At 42.5% G+C, this 21,371-nt stretch overlaps 1 long non-coding RNA gene across 1 annotated transcript in view; it reads right to left on the bottom strand.

The window, feature by feature from the left end:
* LOC143898411 (uncharacterized) overlaps positions 1-8,547 on the bottom strand; it is a 34,082-nt gene extending 25,535 nt beyond the window's left edge. Inside the window, exons 1-2 of the long non-coding RNA XR_013257198.1 lie at positions 8,074-8,547; positions 7,064-7,154 (exon numbers count right to left, since the gene is read on the bottom strand). This is a non-coding gene — a long non-coding RNA (uncharacterized LOC143898411). The remainder of the gene's footprint in view (positions 1-7,063; positions 7,155-8,073) is intronic.
* Positions 8,548-21,371: the final 12,824 nt, after the last annotated feature.

The raw sequence follows: 21,371 nt of genomic DNA, 5'->3' as shown, positions 1-21,371 counted from the left end.
AACCACCCGCCCGCGCGCCGTCCCGCGTCCACCGTAACTTCGTGATGGCGGCCACTTTCAGACTTGGCCTCCATTCGACGTTACAGCTTTATATAAATGGGGCGCGGATTAATTAGCGCGACAAATCTACCGAGTCGGGTCGCCAAGCGATCGAACTCTAAATCTTAAGGAAGAATATAAAGAATTACGATTTTCTTCATTACATTACAAAGAATTTTGATTAACCGCTACTCTAAACGCTAATATTGTTGGAATCAAAAACATAACTTTCGACGTAACGTATGGTTTTATAAAAATATCTGGTAGTATTTATTAAAAGAAATCAGATACTTATTAATAACTAGAAATTCGTTTAAATCGGAAATTCATTTAGTTTGATAATTAAATGATTAAGACGAAGTCTAAATTTCCGAATTCATCGAATTGGTTTCCAGTAGTGACAAGTACAGACACGTGAAAGAGCAAGATTACTCTTGACTTCCATCATTCGCTCGCTTGCTCAATGCATGTTAATTACTTATAGGTACGACTCCACGACAGCGAATTAAATTGTACCCTCACTTTGCGCGCGGTATCGGAAACAGTAAGCGAGCCGCGTCGAAATTCAAGATTCGTGGCAAGCCTTTTGCACGCGCGCGTCTAATTAAGCCGCGTTTGAGAGCGCAAGGTACATCGAGTGCGATTTCACAGATCAACGTCAGGGATCGTGCCGAAAGGGAGAGGGAGATTACGTCTAATTCGGTTCCAAGTGAGTGCATATAATCCGCTTGGCGCGTAATTGAGCTTAGATTAGGCGCTCGTGGATTATGAATAGATCGTCGGCAATTGCGTTGCGATAATTAGCACTTTAGAAGCGGGAGAAACGTGCGTCGAGAAACGAGCCGATAATTCGCCAACCCGTCACAGTTCATCGGATGAATGAGCAATAGATTCGCAAAGACGGGATAATGCTAATTTACAAGGGGTTATTAACTGACAAACGCTAACGATGATTTACTGCGAGATTATATTATACAGATTGTTATATATAGTATAAGTATCGGAAAAAACATCATGAGAATATTAACTGAATTAATAATCTTAAGAATTTAACAGATATCGGATGAAGAAATTAAATTTTACTTCCAGCAGGTAGATCGAATGTCTTCAAAAAAAAATGATATAAAAAAAGGTAAAGGCGTAAGGACACAAATATGTTTGGAATCATCTTAAGTGAACTTGGGCGAGCTGCGCTTAAAAACATTATCCTGTCGGCACAAGAGAAGATAAGTCCTCTCTTCTTCGTTCTTTTGCTCTGGCCTAAACTACTTCCCGGTAGTCGCACAGTAATGATTCAACTCCGGTTTAATTAGGAGCGAGACAGATGCCCGGGTATACAGTCTGAACGACACTCTCGCGACGCCGCCGCTTCTCTTTCGTCGTCGTCGTCGTCGTCGTCGTAGTTGTCGTAGTCGACACAGCACTTCGATCGTTTGTCGAGCGTTCGTTAATTAATCGCCCGTCGCGTTCGAGAACAAACGAAGCGAGAGTGGCGAGCACGAGCGGAAAGATATAAACGAGGCTACTAAGTTATTCTATTGGAGTCACCGTTCTTTCTCTCCTTTCTGTTCTTTTAACGGCACGCGGGATGCTCGCGCGATCTGCATCGTCGCGGTTGAGACCGCTGTCGCTGCGCTGACGCGTTGACGCATGGCTTTAAGCGATCTTACAGCAATTTATCATGTAAAGTGTTCCACTTGCACCGCGTTACTTTCTAATGGCAGTTTCATCAATTACAATACGAGATAAATTTTCGTTTTTATGACAATATCGATACGCAACTTGTGAGTAATTTGAACATTAATTTGAGATTGAAATATAAGGGAAATTATTTTAATATTGAAATATAAGGAAAATTAATTTAATATTGAAAATAAATCTTTACCGCCAGATTAAAAAAATATATAAATGATGCGAAACTATTACTTAATTAATTTTAAATTGACGTTATTTTGACAAAATTTTAATTTGCTGGAATTTTTATTTTTATATATAATATATAAGATAATTTCGCAAAAATCAATCGCAATTTATTTTTATTAACGTGAGAAAAAATATTGAGACAATCAGTGTTTTGTTAATTCAAATTACGATTAATTAATATTAAAAAAGCCAATTGACAGCAATATTAAATTCATATTAATTAATATAAAAAAATTATTATTACCCCCCATCCTCCATTGAATTCAAAACCGTAAGCGTGTTTTTGACAGCGCACGTTTCGCGAATCAAATAATTATTTCCATCATTAACGCAAATGAAACGCGCATTTCAACGCAATTGTATCTCGCGCTGGCGTAATCTTTTCAAGAATGTTACAGGATGGAAAATGAAAGACAGCGCCAAGTGTTTTTACCGCATTCAACCATCCCCCCGTGTCGTCGCCGAGCACCGTGAATATTGCCCCGTTGTGATCGTTGCGTTGTATACAAAGAACGGGAAAATGGCCTGCGCGCTTTTACATTGTTGTCATATACAGCTGTCGTTGCCATCCGCGCGGAGATGAGCTTTGCTAGATGAAAATAATAATCGAGATTAAGCGACCGCCCAACTGGCCTATATATTTCTATTTATTCGTCTCACAACGTTTCGACCCCGATTGGGTCCTTCTCAAGTGAGTATACAAAATTAGATATTGTTGCGTAATTTTGTATAATCTCACTTGAGAAGGACCCAATCGGGGTCGAAACGTTGTGAGACGAATAAATAGAAATTGGCCAGTTGGGTCGCTTAATCTCGATTATTATTTTTATCTACGCACTGGCGGATCCAATAATTTATTCCATTGTTTTTGCTAGATGAAGATGAGCGCTCTGTCATTAACGCAGTTTGAACAGCAATGTAACCAACGATAGGTTTATTTCCAGCAAAAATATCGGAAAATTATTTGAAAACAAATTAATGTTTGAAGAAACAGAATGGGGTTAAATTTAGCTTATGCAGCACAATAATTTTATTTTAATAAATTATTTATTAAATTAAGGGTTTTTTTTTATTTCAGAGCTCACCAATCCGTGAGAGAACTAAATCATTTGGCAAATTAATATTCGCTCCTGCTAATTAATTTCAGTATTAATTATGTTAAAAACCACCATAATGCTCGAACATTCGTGAATTAATTAACAATTTAGGAGCAATTTTTATAGAAAATTTTGATTCTTTAATCCGGCTTTTTTATGATACTAACACGTAATAATTAAGAAGCTAAACCGATATACGTCATCACAGTTCGCGTGTTTGATCGCCATCAGAGATTGGCAGAAGTTTGTTCGCGATCGGCGAAAAGAATCGACGCAACACGCAGCATTATGTATGTGTTCATGCTTTATTCGAGATAAGGTTATCCCGAGTTTAGCGCGCACGCGAGATATCTGCTTTCCGATAACAACTTTTTGCAACCGATAACCCATAGCCCAGATCTATCTAAGTAAGTAATAAATCTTTTCGCGTGAAATTCAATGAAACTTTAATTTGAAAATCTAAAGAACGTCCAGTTTGAAATTAACGCCGAGAGAGATTTTATATGAGAACCTGAAATACTTTCGATATCTATTTTATTATTCTTTCCTTAAATTATTTTCCAAGAAATAATCGAACACGGTTTTAATATTCTTGCAATTTTCCGATCACAATTAAAGTTTTCTTTTGCAAAGCTATAAAAATTCCATATACATGGAATAATTTCTCCTTCAAGGAAAAATAGCTTTCATTAAGAAAAAAAATAGCATTCACCTTGTGTTCTATATTTTAATTTATATTAGATGTTTATATTTATTACAGCTCTTTGATGCTGTATGTAATAAAGTCACGGATGAGTTATCACAACATTCAACCCTCAGCTGTGAATAACGCGTTTTCTTACGCAATCTGTGAATTCTCGCGCTTTGCGAGGGCGAGTCAATCCCTCGAGGGAACATTTTCTATTTATTCGCGAGTTAATACGAGGCGGTAATGCCTCATATTGCGAGACGATTTATAAGGTTGATTCACACTATACGGCACGGACCGTCACGTTCCGACAACGACACGTACGTTCACTTACGTTAGACAAAGATGGAGACAATATAGGTATTCTTGTCTAACGTATATGTGTCGTCGTGACGGTCGGAACGTGACGGTCCGTGCCGTATAGTGTAAATCAACCTTTACAGCTCAAGCTTTGATTTCACTATACGCAACGAATGTATAAGCCGACTTTTGCGGGGTATCGAGATTATATTGGGTGCTTTAATTATTAGAAACCGTTGCTCGCAGTTGATACAGGAAAGCTTACCGCTTTTGCGATATTGGTTCCCTGATTTCTCTCCCCAACTTGTCCCACTAAATCCAAAAACTTGTTTGTATGATTTTTCGATTTTTCGAGTAGTTTTTAGATTGTTCCTTGCGGAATCAAAATCGTGGGAAGAGTAAAAGATCCGTTAAGATTTTCTTCAATAAAGTTTGCTGTTCATGTCAAACTAGAAAGAAGAAAGGAGACCAAAGGAGTTCGGAAAATAGACAAAAAAAAAAGAAGAGAAACCGCGAACAAGGTATAATAAAGTTCAACGTATAAAATATGTTGGGCATATGCACGTCAGCGGAACGTAATCTTTGTTGTAACTAAGATTTTCTGTCTTACAAGAAACTCATACCGAAAGGAATCTAATACTACGTTTACGCGAGCGTTACTTCTGTAGTAACTTACGATAATTCCTTCGCGTAAACGGGATTTTGTAGTAACTTACGATAATTTACTCCGCGATAATTTACTAAACGAGTGATATATCGTAAGTTACTACAGAAGTAACGCTCGCGTAAACGAAGTAGTTCGTAGTATAATACGTTTATCCTCGCGTTTATCTCTGTAGAAGTGTTAAATATACCGAATATAATCAAATATTTTATAATCTAAATACCATATTACGCATTAATTTCAAAAATTATTCTTCAAAAATATTTTTTAGAATAACACTCCCTCGTCTATAACAAATTTCCTGTGTGATTGTACATACAGGGTATTCGGGATATATCGGAAAGTATGAATTTTGGAAAAAATGTTTTATAGACAAAGTTGCAAGATATAAAGTGATGTATTTTGTAATGTTAATAATTTGACTTTGGGTTGCGTCAACAAGATCAAGTTAAGATTACATCAGTTTTTTATATAAAAAATTCTATTTTTCATTCCAGAATCTGATAGCTGGGGTCAATAGTTTTTCAAGATACTAAGTAATATGTTTATTTCCCTTTAGATTTATGCGACATTTGCTTTATCCAAGGAGCACCACGTGGAAGTTGCGCGGTCAGATTTACACCTTTGTGTACGTGTGTGCGCGCGTGCGCATGCGTGATTTCATGTGTATATAAGGGTGACACAAATTAGAGATAGGAAACTCATAACAGAGAAGAGGTTTGGAATCAAACTACTTATCACGGAAATGACGGAACCGTGTGTCCCTACCTTTGTTTCTGTCACCCTTACACACACATAAAATCACGCACGCATACACGCGCACATAAAGAGATGTAAATAGAACCACGCAATCTCTCCAAGTACACTTTGGGCAAAGCGAATGCCGGCGGTAAGTTAATTTCGAAAGCTCATAACTCGCATAAATCTAAACGGAAATAAACATATGTTATATTAATGTTTTGAAAAGCTTCTTAACGCCAGTTATTAAATCAAAAATAGGATGTTTTATTTAAAAAAATCAATTTTACTTTGATCTGATTGGTGGCATAACCCATCAATGTCAAACTACTAATATCACTAATCGTAAATATATCACTTTTGTACCCTGTAACTTTTGTGTAAGATACTTTTCTCAAAAATGCATACCTTCCAAAATATCCAACTTTCCCCGAATATTACGGACATGTACCTATAATCTAGGTATCTATATTCTAATATTCTATGCATCTAGGTATGTATATATACACATATTACATGAAAGACCTATATTAATATTAAAATATTTGAAATTATTTCATATAAAAGATTCGGCAACCTAGACTTTTAAAAGATATTTTTCAGAAATAATCTTTTTTTTTTAATTCTTACATAACAGAGTATTAGATTACATATCACAAAAAATAAAACTAAATTAGTTTCTCACAGTCATGTGTCTGTATGATAATTTTTGAGAAATATCTTTAAAAGTAGGTCACCGAATCTTTTATATAAAATATTTTAATATTAACACAGGTCTTTGATGTAATATGGAAATCTGCATATTTCTCCCTCGGAGAAATTTAAGAAACCGTCTGTGGCGTCAAGACATATTTGCACAAAAATTTTCAGATTACAAATTCCTTTCGTGAAATGAAAGCGCACGCCGCAAATTTCCCGTCTCGCGCCACGCGAATATTATTTCGCGCGCGCGCGCTTCATTTGCCGGAGGAAATTTTCGCTTTTAGGATTAACTGCCGCGACAAGAATAACCGCATTCGCGTGAATCGCGAAGTTCCCCGTTCTTCGGTATGCAACGCCGGGCGCGCGATACCAAGTAACAAGCAATCGTAATTGCGCCAATTAGAAACATCGCCGTCGCTCTCTCGGAAGTCGGCAAGCGCGCGCGCGCGCGCGGCGGGGAATGCATAAATCGCGCGAAAACGCGACTTTTTGCGAGCGAATACCCGATAAAGTTAAAACGCGGCGAAAGATGTATTAAGAGTACCGGCGGGGATAACGCGGTTCATTCTTCGCGAAGTTAATTAAGTCGCGCTTCCTGGGAACGAGGAAGGAAATGGAGAGTGTCCAGAAACATGCGGAGGTTCGTTCCGCGGCTCCAAGTTTTTAATTAGATTCCAGCTTCTTTTCTCGCGGAAAGGTCCCTGCGGATCGCGAGGGAGAGAAGAGAAGAACGCGCGATTCTTTGCGCCGGGATAATAAGACAGGCGGTTTAGTCTAATTTCCTATTTATTCAGCAGCAAATTATCCCAGCGGATAACCCGGAAAGTATAGTAATTCGTATAGTGAAATATGTAACATTATTAGCAACACAATATTATCCCGCTGTATATCAGCTAAAAGCTAACGACTTACTGTGTCCTTACTTATGGTTGAAAACATATACGTTGTCGTAACGCAAACTGCATCTCGCGTGCAAAAGCGGCTGGTGGCGGGAATTACGTACCTGGAAGAAAAAAAAGAAGGCAGAATGAATTAATGATCGGAAAATACGAATAAAAAAAATTGCGAAGGGTGTCATGTAGTATAAATTGCGCGCTCGACGCGATAATAAATAACGGGACCATGTCAATGACTTAGCTTCTCGGCGGCAATAAAGGATTAAAACGCGCGCCCGATACGGCAATATCGCGCGTTTATATCGGCGCTTAACGCTCCAGGAAGCAGTGACAAAGCTGAAAAGTCGTCGTGTCGTCGAGTTTCCACGATTCCCAGCCAATTAAAACAACTTTTTATCGACCCGGCGCGGCCCGGCAAACACGGCGGAGGTTCGCCGATGAAGTGAGAGAGAGAGAGAGAGAGAGAAAAGAGAAAACTCCGTCGACAATGGAAGTCGTCTGTGCGCAAGTCCGCTTTTTTCAACAAAATCAGTTATTTACCATTTAGTTCACTGAATACCGGTCTATCGATTATTGAACGGATGCTGAAAGACACGTTTAAATGGAATCTAGCAGATGTAACAAAGGAAGCAATATGTTACAGTGAAATACTCGGATAAACTTGATGAAAGTCTAGTCTTTGATTTGTCTTTAATAATCAAAACTATTGCAACATTTAACAATTTATAGAGACAGGTAACCTATATTATCGTAATAAGTAATAAATCTTAGCGTACTAGATAAGAGAGCTTTTAAATGAAAAAATTTTCCCCAAAAAAGAGAAAGAATCTCTAAGAGTGGCATCTATTTCTTTTCCTCTGTTATTGAAAAGATAATCCACGATTCTCTCCAACATTTAGCTCTAGCACGGTCCGAAACGAGATTTAGGCTGCTGCAGCTGCACCCTTGTACCAATGCACATAGTGTACCACCCATTGTTCGCCGGGATTCTCGCGGCGCGAACGGTGTGTAGGAAGGGCGTATCACCACCATGAAGACGAAGAGGCGAAAGCGGAGGAGAGTCAGTAACATTGCTCGTGCTGGAACTTTAATGGCGAAGTTGTCCGCGACTGTCTCCGTGATAAGTTCATAATGCGGCAGCTCCGACGCGACTGCCATTGATAACCGACGTGGCATAAACTTCGCCAACGACCGCGCAGCCAACCATAAAGAGGAACAGCGAGACTAAGAGAGAAATCGAGAGAGGCGAAGAGAAGAGCGAGAGAAAGGGGAAAGTTGGGGGAGGGGGAGTCACGCCACTTTGGCCTAATAGGTCTCGCAGTTGCGGACTATCGACTAACGCGCTCGACTAACTTTTCGGCGTCAGCCTAGCGGCGGTTGATTCCGTGACAGGCGATCCAGTGACGTTGACTGACGTCATTCCGCGTGTTTCGAACTTGCTCTCGCCGCAGGCAGATATCGCAGGCATCTGTTACTTGCTTACACCTGCCCGCTAACGAGACGAACAAGAACGAAAGATAAAAATTAGGGATAAAATTGGTGCAGTCGATCTGCGTTGATGATTAGAATTAATTTCCTCGGAATATTAAACTCAGAAATTTATGATTTAAACTTCGTTAAAATAACTCGCTGTGAAGCTATGAGTCAATGGCATCTAATAAAAAATGTTCGTCACGAAAAAATCGATTTTTAAAATTGATTTAAGAATATGGCTTTGGAGTTTTGAGTCCTTCTCTTAAAAATACGCATAAATAAAAAATTTATTTAAAGAGAATGAGTTTTATTGCGTAACAGTATATGTAATTGCAATATATAATTTCCTAATACTTTTATAAAAGATTTAATTTTATTCTCGATCCTTTCCAGAACGAAGCTTTCGGTAGCTAAAGCTTAACTCGCAAAAATCAGGAATATCTGTCACAATTTTTCTCTCTTTTTTTTGCGCAAATCCGCGTTTGTTTGAATGTGCGCCAGCTTAATTTGCAACGGACGATTCAAACGCGTTTCGGTGAGCTCCCCAATTAGCGCGACTTTCACTCGTCTGCAATTGAGTCAGAATTTCGCTGACGGAGTTTCAGAATTCGAGATTTTGATCGGAGTATCGTTCAATAAAGGATTATGCATTTCGAGCTCGATGAAATGTATCCGAGTATTTCTAGGTAAAAATATATCTGTAATTTTTATGGCAAAATACATGTACTGCACAAACTCTGATCTTTCACTTAATGATCAATTTAATAACACAGAAGAAAGAGATAATAATAATGATAGATAATAAATTTCTATCGTTTTCTCTTCTTCTTTTTCCTTGCCTACATTTTTGCGCTCTTTATCTTTTTATATCTCATACATTTAAAATCCATATCTAATAATTTTTTGTTAATATCTACTTTGCACACACACACACACACACACACACACACGCACGCGCACGCACGCACGCACGCACGCACGCACGCACGCACGCACTCACTCACTCACTCACGCACTCACGCACGCACGCACGCACGCACGCACGCACGCACACACACACACACACACGACACTTCCCTTTCACGTTCTGAAAGGACTTGCCCAGAACGTACAATATAAACTTTATATCCCATTCAATCCAATCTTATATTATTCTGCTTTTTCTGCTGCTGTCCGTGATTTCAGGGTCAACACGAGGTATCCTTTCAACCTTCGCCGGCAGCCTTGCGATAGCGCAACGTAGTTTATTCCCTTCATATATTCCCTTTGCGTAAATCGATTCTTATTGTGGGATCGTGCTTGCCGGACGAGTCCATAAACGTGACTAATAGCCCTCTCCCCTTCCCCCCCCTCTCTCTCTCTCTCTGATCCTCTCTTGCGATGTCGCGTCGTCGTCATATTGAAGTGCATTTGCATCCGCGGGCAGATGTACGCGCGATATATAACTTACGAGAGATATGGAAACGAGGTCCCGGTGCAGCTACCGGGGACAAAGGAGGAGACGGCTTTATCTTGTGGCTTCACGATATCGCCGCACTTGACAAGACACAGAAAGAGAAGGAGGGAGGGAGAGAGGGAGAGAGAGAGAGAGAGAGAGAGAGAGAGAGAGAGAGAGAGAGAGAGAGAGAGAAAGAGAAGAGAGAGAATTGCGTGCAGAATGTTCGGTCATCGATGCGCAAAACAATATTTCTATTTGAAAAACGACGGGACTTTCTATAATATATATATATATATATATACATATGCGCTCATAATAATATATATTTAATTAAATGCAACATCCTTCTCAGTTACTTGAAGCAGCTAGTTTAAAATTTTTAAATCCAGCTATTGCGCATCTCCAAATCGAGTCTTAGAATCAAATGTCGGAATTACAGTATTAATAAATAAATCGCTATTATTATTACTTTCTTTCCCTTCGACTTTTCCGTTACTCCATTTAAATTTAATATCGTTACAGTTGAAGGTTCGGTGGTTTCGCTTTGAGGCCAACCCTGTGATGTCCTCGTTCGAGCGAGGCCACTACCGCGCCGCACATAAACTAGAATTTCAAAAAGATACTTTCGGTGAAACACCGGCGGCCGCTCAGCTCCCAGAGGGTTAAGTTACAACAGGAGCGCTTCATCGCGTGTCGATGCGATGGAATCGAGCGCGATTTAAAAACGCGAGTGGTAAAGCGATACACGGATGACGTGCAAAAAAAATGCGGTATACACAAAGGATTTTATCACGTGCAACAAACTGCGAGAATTGCAAACGATAGTTCAAACGCGGAGCTATTTACCGGAAAACGTTAAACGCAAATTGATTTATTTGCGCGCCGAGATATCCCGGGAATGTACCGTTAGATTGTCGAATAGCTCGAATTTTTGTTATACAAGTATAATAATAAATATACGCTAGTAAATCATATTGGAGATTCTTTTTGAGCAAATTTTTTCGATTCTTGATATGAGAAATATTTTCCCTCGTGTATTTTTCAGGTTTTTTCGGAAAGGCGATTTTTTTCCACAGGTCCGCACATTTTCACGTCGATTATCTCTGGAATCGTAACAATGACGGCGTCGGGTTTTGCAAAAGGTAGAACGCGTTCGTAGTATATGTCAAGCACAGCTAGCACAACGGGCTCGTTCGTTCGTTCATTCGTTCGTTCGAGTATCGCGATCCATCACGCAAACGTCATTTGGAAATTTTAATGCCCCATGGTGGATCTTCATCCGGCATGGCATTCGATGGTCGGCCTGGCATCGAGAAATAACCTTTTACGAGCCACTCGTTCATTCATATCGCAGAAACGTGTTATTGAAGAATTCCCGTGAGCTTCGCTTAGGGTCTTTTCACTCGCCTTTTTTTTTTTTTTTTTTTTTTTTTTAGGGGATATGGCGAAATAATTTTCGCGTTGAAACGAATATAAAAGCCTTTGCCGGTGACACCATAGCGTCGCGCGGAATAATTGAAAACCAGTGGGAGAGTTTCGGCGTGATTCCTATAAAGCTACGATACGAATAAGGCCACTTTTCTTCTCATCACTTGACGATGCTCGGCCCACTAAGCGGGATATAGGTAGGCTACTAATAGGAAACGCAGTAAAATATAATAAAACGTAAATAGAATATGTGCAGAAACACACATAAATATGATAATAAAAATAATTTTCTTTACGAGCGCGCGCGGCGCGGCGCTCGTAACGCGAATGCTCGCGGGCTAATACAATTAGCGTGCGTTGCAAAGGCATTAATCTTTCGCGCAACTTTTGCAGCCAGCGGCACGGCACGGCACAGCTCGGAGAGGCGAGGGTCGCCAATTGTGCCGGGCATAACTGCCCGAGTTGGTAGGTACCTATACGTGCTAAGAGCAAAGCCCGGAATTAGGATGCATCACCATTAATTAGGCGCTTACAAAGAGCAACCGATTACGGTACACGTTACGGCGCTGCTTTATACAGCTTTCTTAACGCTGATTTAGAGCGCGCACGGCCAGAGAAAGCTCTACGCAAATTTCTGTCCTCGCGGGTGACAAGGGCAGTAAAAAATTAATATTGGTGCACACATTCTCTCTCTCCCTCTCCCTCTCTCTCTCTCTCTCTCACATGTAATTTAGTTTTTAGTCATGTATTGTATTGTATGTCATGGCTTTTACTCTTAAGAGGATTTATCCTGGAGCGCATAATAAATATAGCGATCTATCTATCTATCTCTCTCTCTCTCTTTGCAACGCCGCAAGTAAAGCGGACTCTGCCAACAGGGAAGAGCCTCTTGCAGATATAGACGTTCTGAAGCGCGCTCTAGCTCTAATTCGATTCCAAATTCGTATCTAAATTCCCCCAGAGAGAATCATACGTCGAGATCGCGACTTTGCTTCCGTGCCTCGCAAGTGTCGACACGTTCGAGACTTTCGAGTCTCGAATATCGCGTCGACGTGAGCGGGTGTACGGATTAGCCTATTAGACGAGCGGCGGCATTAGGAATAATCGGCGGCGGGAAACGCGTATGGCGTACGAGTTTGACGGGCTTGGAAGAAGCCCGGCGCGTCGTGATTTCTCAAGTTTATATACGTCGTGGCAAAGGTGACGTACGCGAAAAAAAAAGAAAACCGAGAAAGAGAGAACAGAAGTGGGGGGAGGGGAAAGAGAAAAAGAGAGCCATGTGATATACAAGAGTCGCTAGAGCGCGAGGAACCGAGCGACTCGCCGGTAATTGCTCGATTACCGTTAGCGTGTTGCTGTATATTTCGTACCGAGATTAAAGTTTACGACGCTAGGCGAGATTTAAAGCCGAATTTTCCCTCGCCGCGATCGGACGATCGCTCGTTTAACCACTCGCGATCGTTCGTGCGATCTCCGCGAGGAATCGTTAACCTTAGAAATATCTAGGGTAAAAAGTGCCCGGGAGCATTTGATTCTAATGGATGCCGCGTGGCCGTCGTCGTATTTTGCCGTAATTTTATCTCGACTTCACTTTGACTTTTACTATACGTACATATAGAATTCCTGAATATACGAGAACGCATACGTTTGTAGATGTAAAATAATAGTCGCAGTCGCGATTAATCATAAGGTACAGGGGAGACGTGACACAAACTAGACACCGCCTTCGAGCATAATTGTAATTTACGATTGTGTTTAGGTCGATACTGTAATTATGTATGCGCGTAATTTATAATAATTATAATTCGAGATTAAGCTCTACAAACTTATAATTGCGTTGCTGTTCTGTTAGATCATCTCAAGCCTGGAGTACAGAGTTGAAAAGAGGGAGAATTCTAAAATGAAGTAAGAAATGTAGATATTTCTTCAAAAAAAATAGAGAGCGAACTAAATGACTACCAAATATGGAGTACGCGTCAGTCTTTAAATCGCTAAAATAGTAAATCGGAAAATCTATCTCACCAGGAATTTGCGTATAACCAATCCAACATACGCGAAATTATGTCCTAGCCGCATATAACAACTATACGGGAGTAAACAGTTGCAGTTCTGGATTTACAAAGCCGCAGGTAGAATTACAATTAAACTTCGCCATCAAATGTCAACTCCAAATTCGTTAAGGAATCTGCACGCAGAGCCGGCCCGGGAATGCCGTAGTTGTATTCGCCAGCCCCGGTATACAGAGCGTACAGCTCTGTATGTAACGGCGGTGACCCGCATATATATACGGCTGCGCGCGTCTCTCTTGCGGAGACAATTTGCGCGGACCCGTACACGCCCGCCCGCCCGTGGCCACGCGGTTGTTTGCAGTAATAAGACAATCCCTGTCTGTTCGGGTGAAGTTATGTAGTCCGGCCGGCCGGCGCGGCGCGGCGGTGCGCTGGGCTGGGCGCGGTGGTGTGGATTTTCTATAACGGTGTGGATTGTTGACGTGCGCGCACGCCACGTCCGTCCGTCCGCGCGTCTTTTTCGCGTTCGGCTTATCAGGCCGACGTCAATTTCGCGCGCGCGTTCGCCTGGCCCCCCAAGAATGCAACAGCAAAATCGCCGAGATGGCAGGCGCGAGTATCTCGGGGATTTTCTTCAGCCTCGCCGGAGATAATGTCCGCGTTGTGATTAGGGAAACCCGAAGGTCCCGAAGTCGGCGTCTCTTCGCGCGTCTCCGCCCGAGGCGGTCGCGAAATGTCTTCGGTTATCCGCGATACAAACCAGCGCGCGCTGTTATAATAATAATAGGCAATCGAGTTGTGTTCAATATGACGGAAGTGACTTGCGAGCTAACTCTCTCTGAGAATTTTAAGCTGTAAGAACTGTATTCCCAAAAAATGAAGAAAATTGCTACGGCTAGAACGATTCGATAAAACATGGAAGCATCGTGCATATAGAGTATCTCAAGTCTTCCTGCTCAATAATCAAGAAATCTTTTACACGTGTATTATCTTTAGAAAAATTTGCAATACTCTTTAGCTCTTCTCCGTATCTTATCTATCTTAACTCTATAATAATTAAAAAATATACTATTCTCCGTTAAAAAGAAACAAGATCGAGGTCAGTAAGATCGTCGGTCACAACTGCAGGGTTAATCACAACCCGTGAAGGAGGAAAAAGTAGCCGCGCAAATAACTGACGAACAACGCGCTCATTCTCAGCGCGGAGTCGTAATCTTGGTCAAGGAAAGAGAGAGGGGGGACAGGCGGGGAGGAGAAAGAGAAGTAGAGCGTATAACGCCGTGTACAATTTGTTAGAGCGCATAATCGTCAACGAGACAAGATGAGTAATGGCGGTGGTTCATATTGTCGGAGGAAGAAGAGACGAAGGAGGAGGAGAAGAAGAGGGAGGAGGAGGTCGAGGAATACCGTAAGGCGCGGGACAGAGACGCTCTCGAGAAGGAACTCTCGGAGAGAGAACGCGCCGAGATAGTGTGCCAGCGGGCTAAGGCGCCGAGGATAGCGTGACCCCCCTGTGCCTGCCGTTTCGCGAAAGATCGCGAATAATGCGAGTATATGCCGTGTGTACTTGTTCCATCGTCGAGCACAATTCCCAGCATCCTTGTTCGCGAACGCGAACGCGGCCGTCAATTAAGCGATCGCGGCGTATCCTTTTTTTTCCCCGTCATCGTCTTCCCAGTCTCCGCTCGTCTCCCTTTATCCTCCCTTCTCCTTCCCGTTTGCTTCTCCTCTCTTTCTAGTTTTGGACGGGAATATTTCGCGCGACTAAATTAATAGCACGCCACGGTGTATCATTACGGTACGATGCGGCCACGTCATGCGGATGCAAAGGAGGCATCTCTTGCGCGCGCGGCAGCGTATCATTAAAGCGCGCGCGCGTGCGTGCGCCCATACACCCGGGTGTCAAGCGATTTGTCAGCGAGAGCGCGACGGCGACGATGGCGATAGACCGACGGCGATGCACGTTTAACCCCTAACTGCGGTCTTCGACGGTTACCGCATTGTGTGCCACTTTATACGGCCGTTATGGCACGCGCGCATAAAGGATCGAGGTATATGATCGGACGAGACGCGGGAAGAAAGTCTGTCGTCCGTCGTCGTCGTACGTGCGTGTCCGCGAGAGAAGTCGCGGGATAAACGGGAAACGTGTTTTTGACTGCGTTGCATAGTCGCGCGCGGGATTGGGACGGTCATTTAACTGCGCATCTCATGCGCCAAGACGACGACGACGACGACGACGACGACGACGACGACGACGATGACGACGGACGTCGGAATGCGATGCCGCCGCGTATATGAATGCTCCCACAAAAAAATTTAATGGCAGGTACTTCGATAAAAGTCGTCGAGTCTCCAGTTACTGAATCGTATTATTACATTGACGGGTTTATGTGTCTGCCGTCCACGGGAATTAGATAAGCAGGTAGATGTCAGCAGAAATCCGGGATACACGGATAGAGGAATATGCTGGGTCGCCTGCATATGGAACATCGTCTTTATATATCGATAGTACGCGGGTAACTTTCAAGAGAAATCCATCGATCAAAATCACGGTCGACACGACACCCCGCAATTTGTCTGACAAGTTCTCGGCACGAAGTTATAGCGTAAGCGATTCTCGATAAAAAAGAACGCCGCGATTCGTCATGGACCGGTCCGAAAATCCGCAGAGATCGGCTAATCATCGGAGAAGCGCAATCATTTGCAATTAATTTCAGGAAAAAAAAAAGACCGGCCGATCTCGCAGGGGGTCAGCAGGAGGAGAGAAAGAAAACTCGCCGAAGAGATCGCGCGCGTGTCGTGCGCTTTAATGCGCCCCGTTCGCCGATAATTATCCCTCCCTCTGTGTGGTCGTGTGAAAAGGCTGCGAAGGTCAGGGAATAGAAGGTGTATTTACTTCGGTTTGTGGCCTAAGCTCGCGGTGGTGTAATCAACGAGTCTCTCGGATCGGCGATCGATAACCGCTAGTAGATCGTTCGACATCCACGGGATTTACGAGCGGACGTGTCGTAGTTCATAACGGTAAGAACGAAAAGAAGCGGTGGCACAGATATATATACATGTATATACCATAAGTGTGGGTATGTGCGGGAGAGAAAGAAATGCACACGTACATGCGCGTGGATAGAAAAGAAAGCGGAATTGGCCGGCCGGTGCACAACGGAAACTGGAGAAATGTCCGTGTCAGCGACAGATGTATCGCGATATGGATATCCGCCACTGCCACCGGTCGCTTCCTTCCGCTTCTTCCTTTCGGTCGCCAATGTACAGGATGTCTCGCAAGTCGCGCGCGTTTCCTCGGTTATAGATTCTCGGTTATTCAATAAACTCTCGAGAAGCTTAGCTAAGCTACAAGTAATAACGGTCGTTCCGATATTGATCTATTGACATTATTTTGTCTTTAGAATTTAAAAATTTTGGCAAATTAATGCTTTGAGATAATTTTTTTTTTTTTTACACCGTTGGAGCGTATACGTGGGTCTGTCACATTTGACGTTATTTTTCCCGACTTTAAAGTATCTGAAAAAATTTACAAAACATCTGTCTACATTGTATAGTTGACGATTTTATTTTTATTTTAATAATCATCGATTATTTAATATTTCCTGGCAGGCTTGCAAGTTTTACAATTTACGAGCAGATATCATTTTGGCCCAAACGCCGGTAGACCCACGTATAGACGGAGGTTTAATGTACACAAGAATGGACGGGTTTCAATATGAGCCAAATTGACTATATAAATATATTTTTACTTCGACTTTAAAAAAAAAAAAACCCAATTTTTATTTTATTTAGGAACCATTTGAGCTCGGGTCAACTCGCGTACGGACCATTTACCCCATCAAATGCTGCGTCGGCGAATTTGGCGCGAAAAAAGGGTACCGGCAAAGAAAAGAAGACGAGAAGGAGAGATAGAATTTTTCCGGTCTCAGACATCGGCGAGCCGGAAGTCTCTCGTATAAGTACGCGATATCGGGACTCGACGAACGCACCTAACTATGGCGAGTATGCAGTCACACGTTTCCGCGCGCTGTTCTCCCAGTTCTCCACGTTTCTCTCTCTCCCGTCCCTCCCGCGCCTCTCCCTTCGCCAACGAGCTCTCCTCTTTCCCTCCCCTCGACCTCTGGTCCCGCGCAGTTTGCGGTACCTGTGCACGCTTCGCTCGAGGACACACGTTGTGCAGTTCGTATGCACACACGCGCGTATATACGCCGTGTACTTCGCAAATTAGCACCTTACGCGAGCATACAAATAAGCCACGTGTGTACCTACTCCGTTCGACCTGCCTATACGCCTGTCTCTCGCCTATTCTCCTCCTTCCACCCGTCCATTCCTCTCTCCGGCGCTTTCGTCCTCTCCAATCTAACGGATTCCTATCACTCTCTAAATTCTCACACGCGGTACGCGGTGTCGTCTTTAACCCTGGGAAACGCAGATGGCATCGGCAGATGACCGCGCTACCATACGAAGTATCTTTCAATAAGGAAAAAAGGAAAAAAAGAACGCTTTCTCTGCAGCGCGTACTTCTTAAGTCGCGTAAGCAATTATTATTTAGCGAATGAATATGAAACGTGCGCGCATATGGCAGCACAGACTAGACGTGAGAATGAATCGAGACGGGGAACACGACGAGGAGAAAATCAAAACGACAAAAGTGATATTCGAGGACATGCGAACAGCGATTGCAACGTAACGATATCCATCGCGAGGTGAATATCGATCGAACTCGTTTTGTATACCGATCGCGAAGATCGAGTAACACTTTCTCACGATATCGAGCCTCGCGAATCTCCGTCGGCGAGTAGCCGATGAATAAAATTGACAGCGCATAATCTCGTTACCGCACCACGTGGTGCGGCTCGGTAATGCGATCGATATGAGGCGGACGCCGAGTCCAGTGAATGTTTTCATCACGTTCGCTCGGGGGCGTGACGAGATGAACGCACGAACGTGACCAACGAAGCGGGCCTGGTAAATCGATTTATGCATATATAATATTGGCGCCCGCCCGAGGCGCTCGAGCGAGAAGATCTCGTCGCGCGATACGCGATCATTAATAACGATTCGTGAGTCGACCGAAATTCTCTTTTGGACCGTTTAGCCGACGACAATGACGATGGTGGAAGGCGTTCGTTCGTTCGTCCAGCGGCAGTCATCCCCGCATATTCCGGTCTCCCGATAAAAATTCGCCGATGCTCTAAGCACTGTAAATGATCAAGCTTGAGAAGGCAAAATAGCGGATGGATATAGTATGTCGGATTTTTACAAAGAGCGGGAGTGAATTCGAAATAAAAGAGTACGTGATCGCGATATTATATGAGACATTTTTACGATATACCGCTAGAAAAGCTTCGTTAATATTTCAAACAGAAACGGGAGAAGTTTTTAGGATTACCTATCGCGTTTTCACTAAAATATAGTCGATAAACTCCATTATATTCACAATTAAAAAATCTTCTTCGTGAAATTTTTACGGCTAGAGATTGGTCCAACAAGTTTTGTAAATATACATTTCTCCGCGAAGCTAATTGTCTCATATATTCATTATGCGCTTCAATGTCCTTATTATCTCATGATTAAAAGGATAAAGAATTTTACTTTATATACCCCAAGGGGCCTTAAGGGGTTTTTTCGGAAAAAACTTTTCCATGATTCATGGCTCTAGTGGACTCGAACCTGGTTCCTCAGATTACGAGTCTGGCGCTCTACCACTATAGACCACACCGCCGCCCTATTATCTCATGATTATATTATATGCATTTTTTATTCAATATATTACTCGGAAAAAATAACGCAAATAAACTCGTGACTGAATTCGTCTTTGCGGGACAATTTTATTGTTTCCAACATAAGTAAACCGCGCGAGGTGCACTCGCAATTTCGCGCTCGGGAGTTACAATAAGGGCGGAAGTGTGCTCTGCCAACTGACGACGGCTCATCCAACGTCGCATAAAAATTTATGGGCGCGATAATAGGTATGCGCGCGAGTTACGCGCGAGTTACGCGCGAGTACGACCAGCTGGAAACTCGTTGCGACGACGTATAATACGCGAGTCCTCGAGGAGAAATTTCTAGTTCCCTTTCTTGCGAGCGTGATTAAGATTTATGCAGATAAGAAGAGGAAAGAATAAATAAAAAAATAATGACGAGCGAATCAAACTTGAAAACTTACTTTCTCGTAATTTTTCTTCTAATGTATACATACGTATACCTGTATTATTTATAAAACAAAGAAGCTTTAAATGCAAAGCGCATGCATTAAAAGTTTTTTTTTAAACACAATGAAATAAATAAAAGAGATACAGATTTTTCTTTTGAGCCAGAAAGGAAAATCCACTTATTTTTAAATCAATTATTTCAATAAAATAAAATTTCAATAGAATAAAATTAGCAACACTAAATTAAATCTTCTGTAATAAAATTAAGTTTCCCTTTTATTTATGTAACAAATTAAAAGTGAATTAAATTGTATTTGGAGCACAGTTAAAATTTAATTTTGTGCTTGCATCTCTAATTTGCGAAATCTCTTCAGTATCGAGAAACGATGAATTATTGGGATACGCCTTTTTGAATTAGTAGAGTAGACTGAGAGGAGCCATCAAAGATCGCAAGTTAATTAGACATCGGGAAATTGGTTGGTGCAAGATTGATCGCCACCTAAGATCGATCGTGACAAGCGAGAGAGACGAGGGGCAGGGTGAAAGAGAAAGAGATAGAGAGACGTGGGATGTGTACCCGCGCGTTCGTAATCGATACTGACACTTCGAAATGGAGAGAGAGAGGGGAGGGGGAGGAGGAAGGTTGCTGCGCGCGTTCGAGTGCCCTGGTTTCTGCGCGCAACGGTCACTGTCCTATTAGTGTTTTAGCCGTCCGTCTGCCCGCTATTTGTGGAAGGTAATAATACGGTAGGATGTCTAAGCTAAATGGTATCACCGATGTGCACGGACGCGATTACTCTGAATCGCTTTTGATTCAAGCTCGCGAGAAGAACTCGTCCTCCCGTTACGCGAGGATCACGCCAGGTGATAGAGCGACTCTCGCGTCGTCAAGAACTGGATAAAAATTGAAAAGCGCGAAAAAACTTGTCGCTCCGATCGGCCGATTTACTTGAAATCTTGGTAAAAAGCTCGCATTGCACGTTCGTCAACAATATCGTTTCGACAAAATGCACGTTAAAATACGATGTGTATATACAATTTACGAAGTAAACTCTAGCGAACCTGGTATACGTGCGCTCCCTTAACTTTTCAATAGTGTCCACGGGGAGCAGCAACAGTAAATTCAACGAAATACCAAGTACACTGTTACGTTTTGCGCGTACCGTTATGTACCGTGCACAAAAAATTGAAATCCGTGACACGTTCAATCTCCCTGAAACCTTATCTTAAATTATTCTAATTTCACGCACACGTGGGTCAGTAGCTTCGTCGATTCATATCAAGTATCAATCCCGCTGCTGGTTTGATTGGATTATTTTATCTTCGACATCGTCCCACCGTCGTGAGTTCATCCGATCTTGGATCCTCTGTCGCATCTGATTATCAGAAGACGACGGGCAACGGACGCGAGAAGGATCGACGATTGCGGAGCTTCCGCGATTAGTCGACGGATCTTCTTGCCATCGCCATTGAACGCGCGCGATTCAATTTGCATTTATATTGTATTAATTCAAAGAAACGGCTGCGCGATAAGAGGGAAGAAGGAATAGACGCGCGGTGGACGATCGACCATAAAAGTGATAAAAATAGGTTAACGGACGCGCAGCGACACCGGCAGAAGCAGCTTATCCCCTCGCGTGCCTCCAATTTTCTAAATTACATTGCGAAAAACGCTCGAGAGAAGCTTACGGTCGCCCTTTCTATCTTGTAGAATCGCGCGTTATCTTCTCGCTCTGGCCATGCGCTTGAAGGAACAAAAGCGTCGATGTCTTCAAGTACTGTGATTGGAAATTCGATAATTTTCAAAATTCGATAGTT

Source organism: Temnothorax americanus, unplaced genomic scaffold, assembly GCF_048541705.1.
Source record: "Temnothorax americanus isolate GAGA-0224 unplaced genomic scaffold, ASM4854170v1 Scaffold23, whole genome shotgun sequence".
Classification (NCBI taxonomy): Eukaryota; Metazoa; Arthropoda; class Insecta; order Hymenoptera; family Formicidae; genus Temnothorax; species Temnothorax americanus.
Note: the sequence above shows the minus strand (reverse complement) of the source record. Positions and strands in the feature narration are given on the sequence as shown.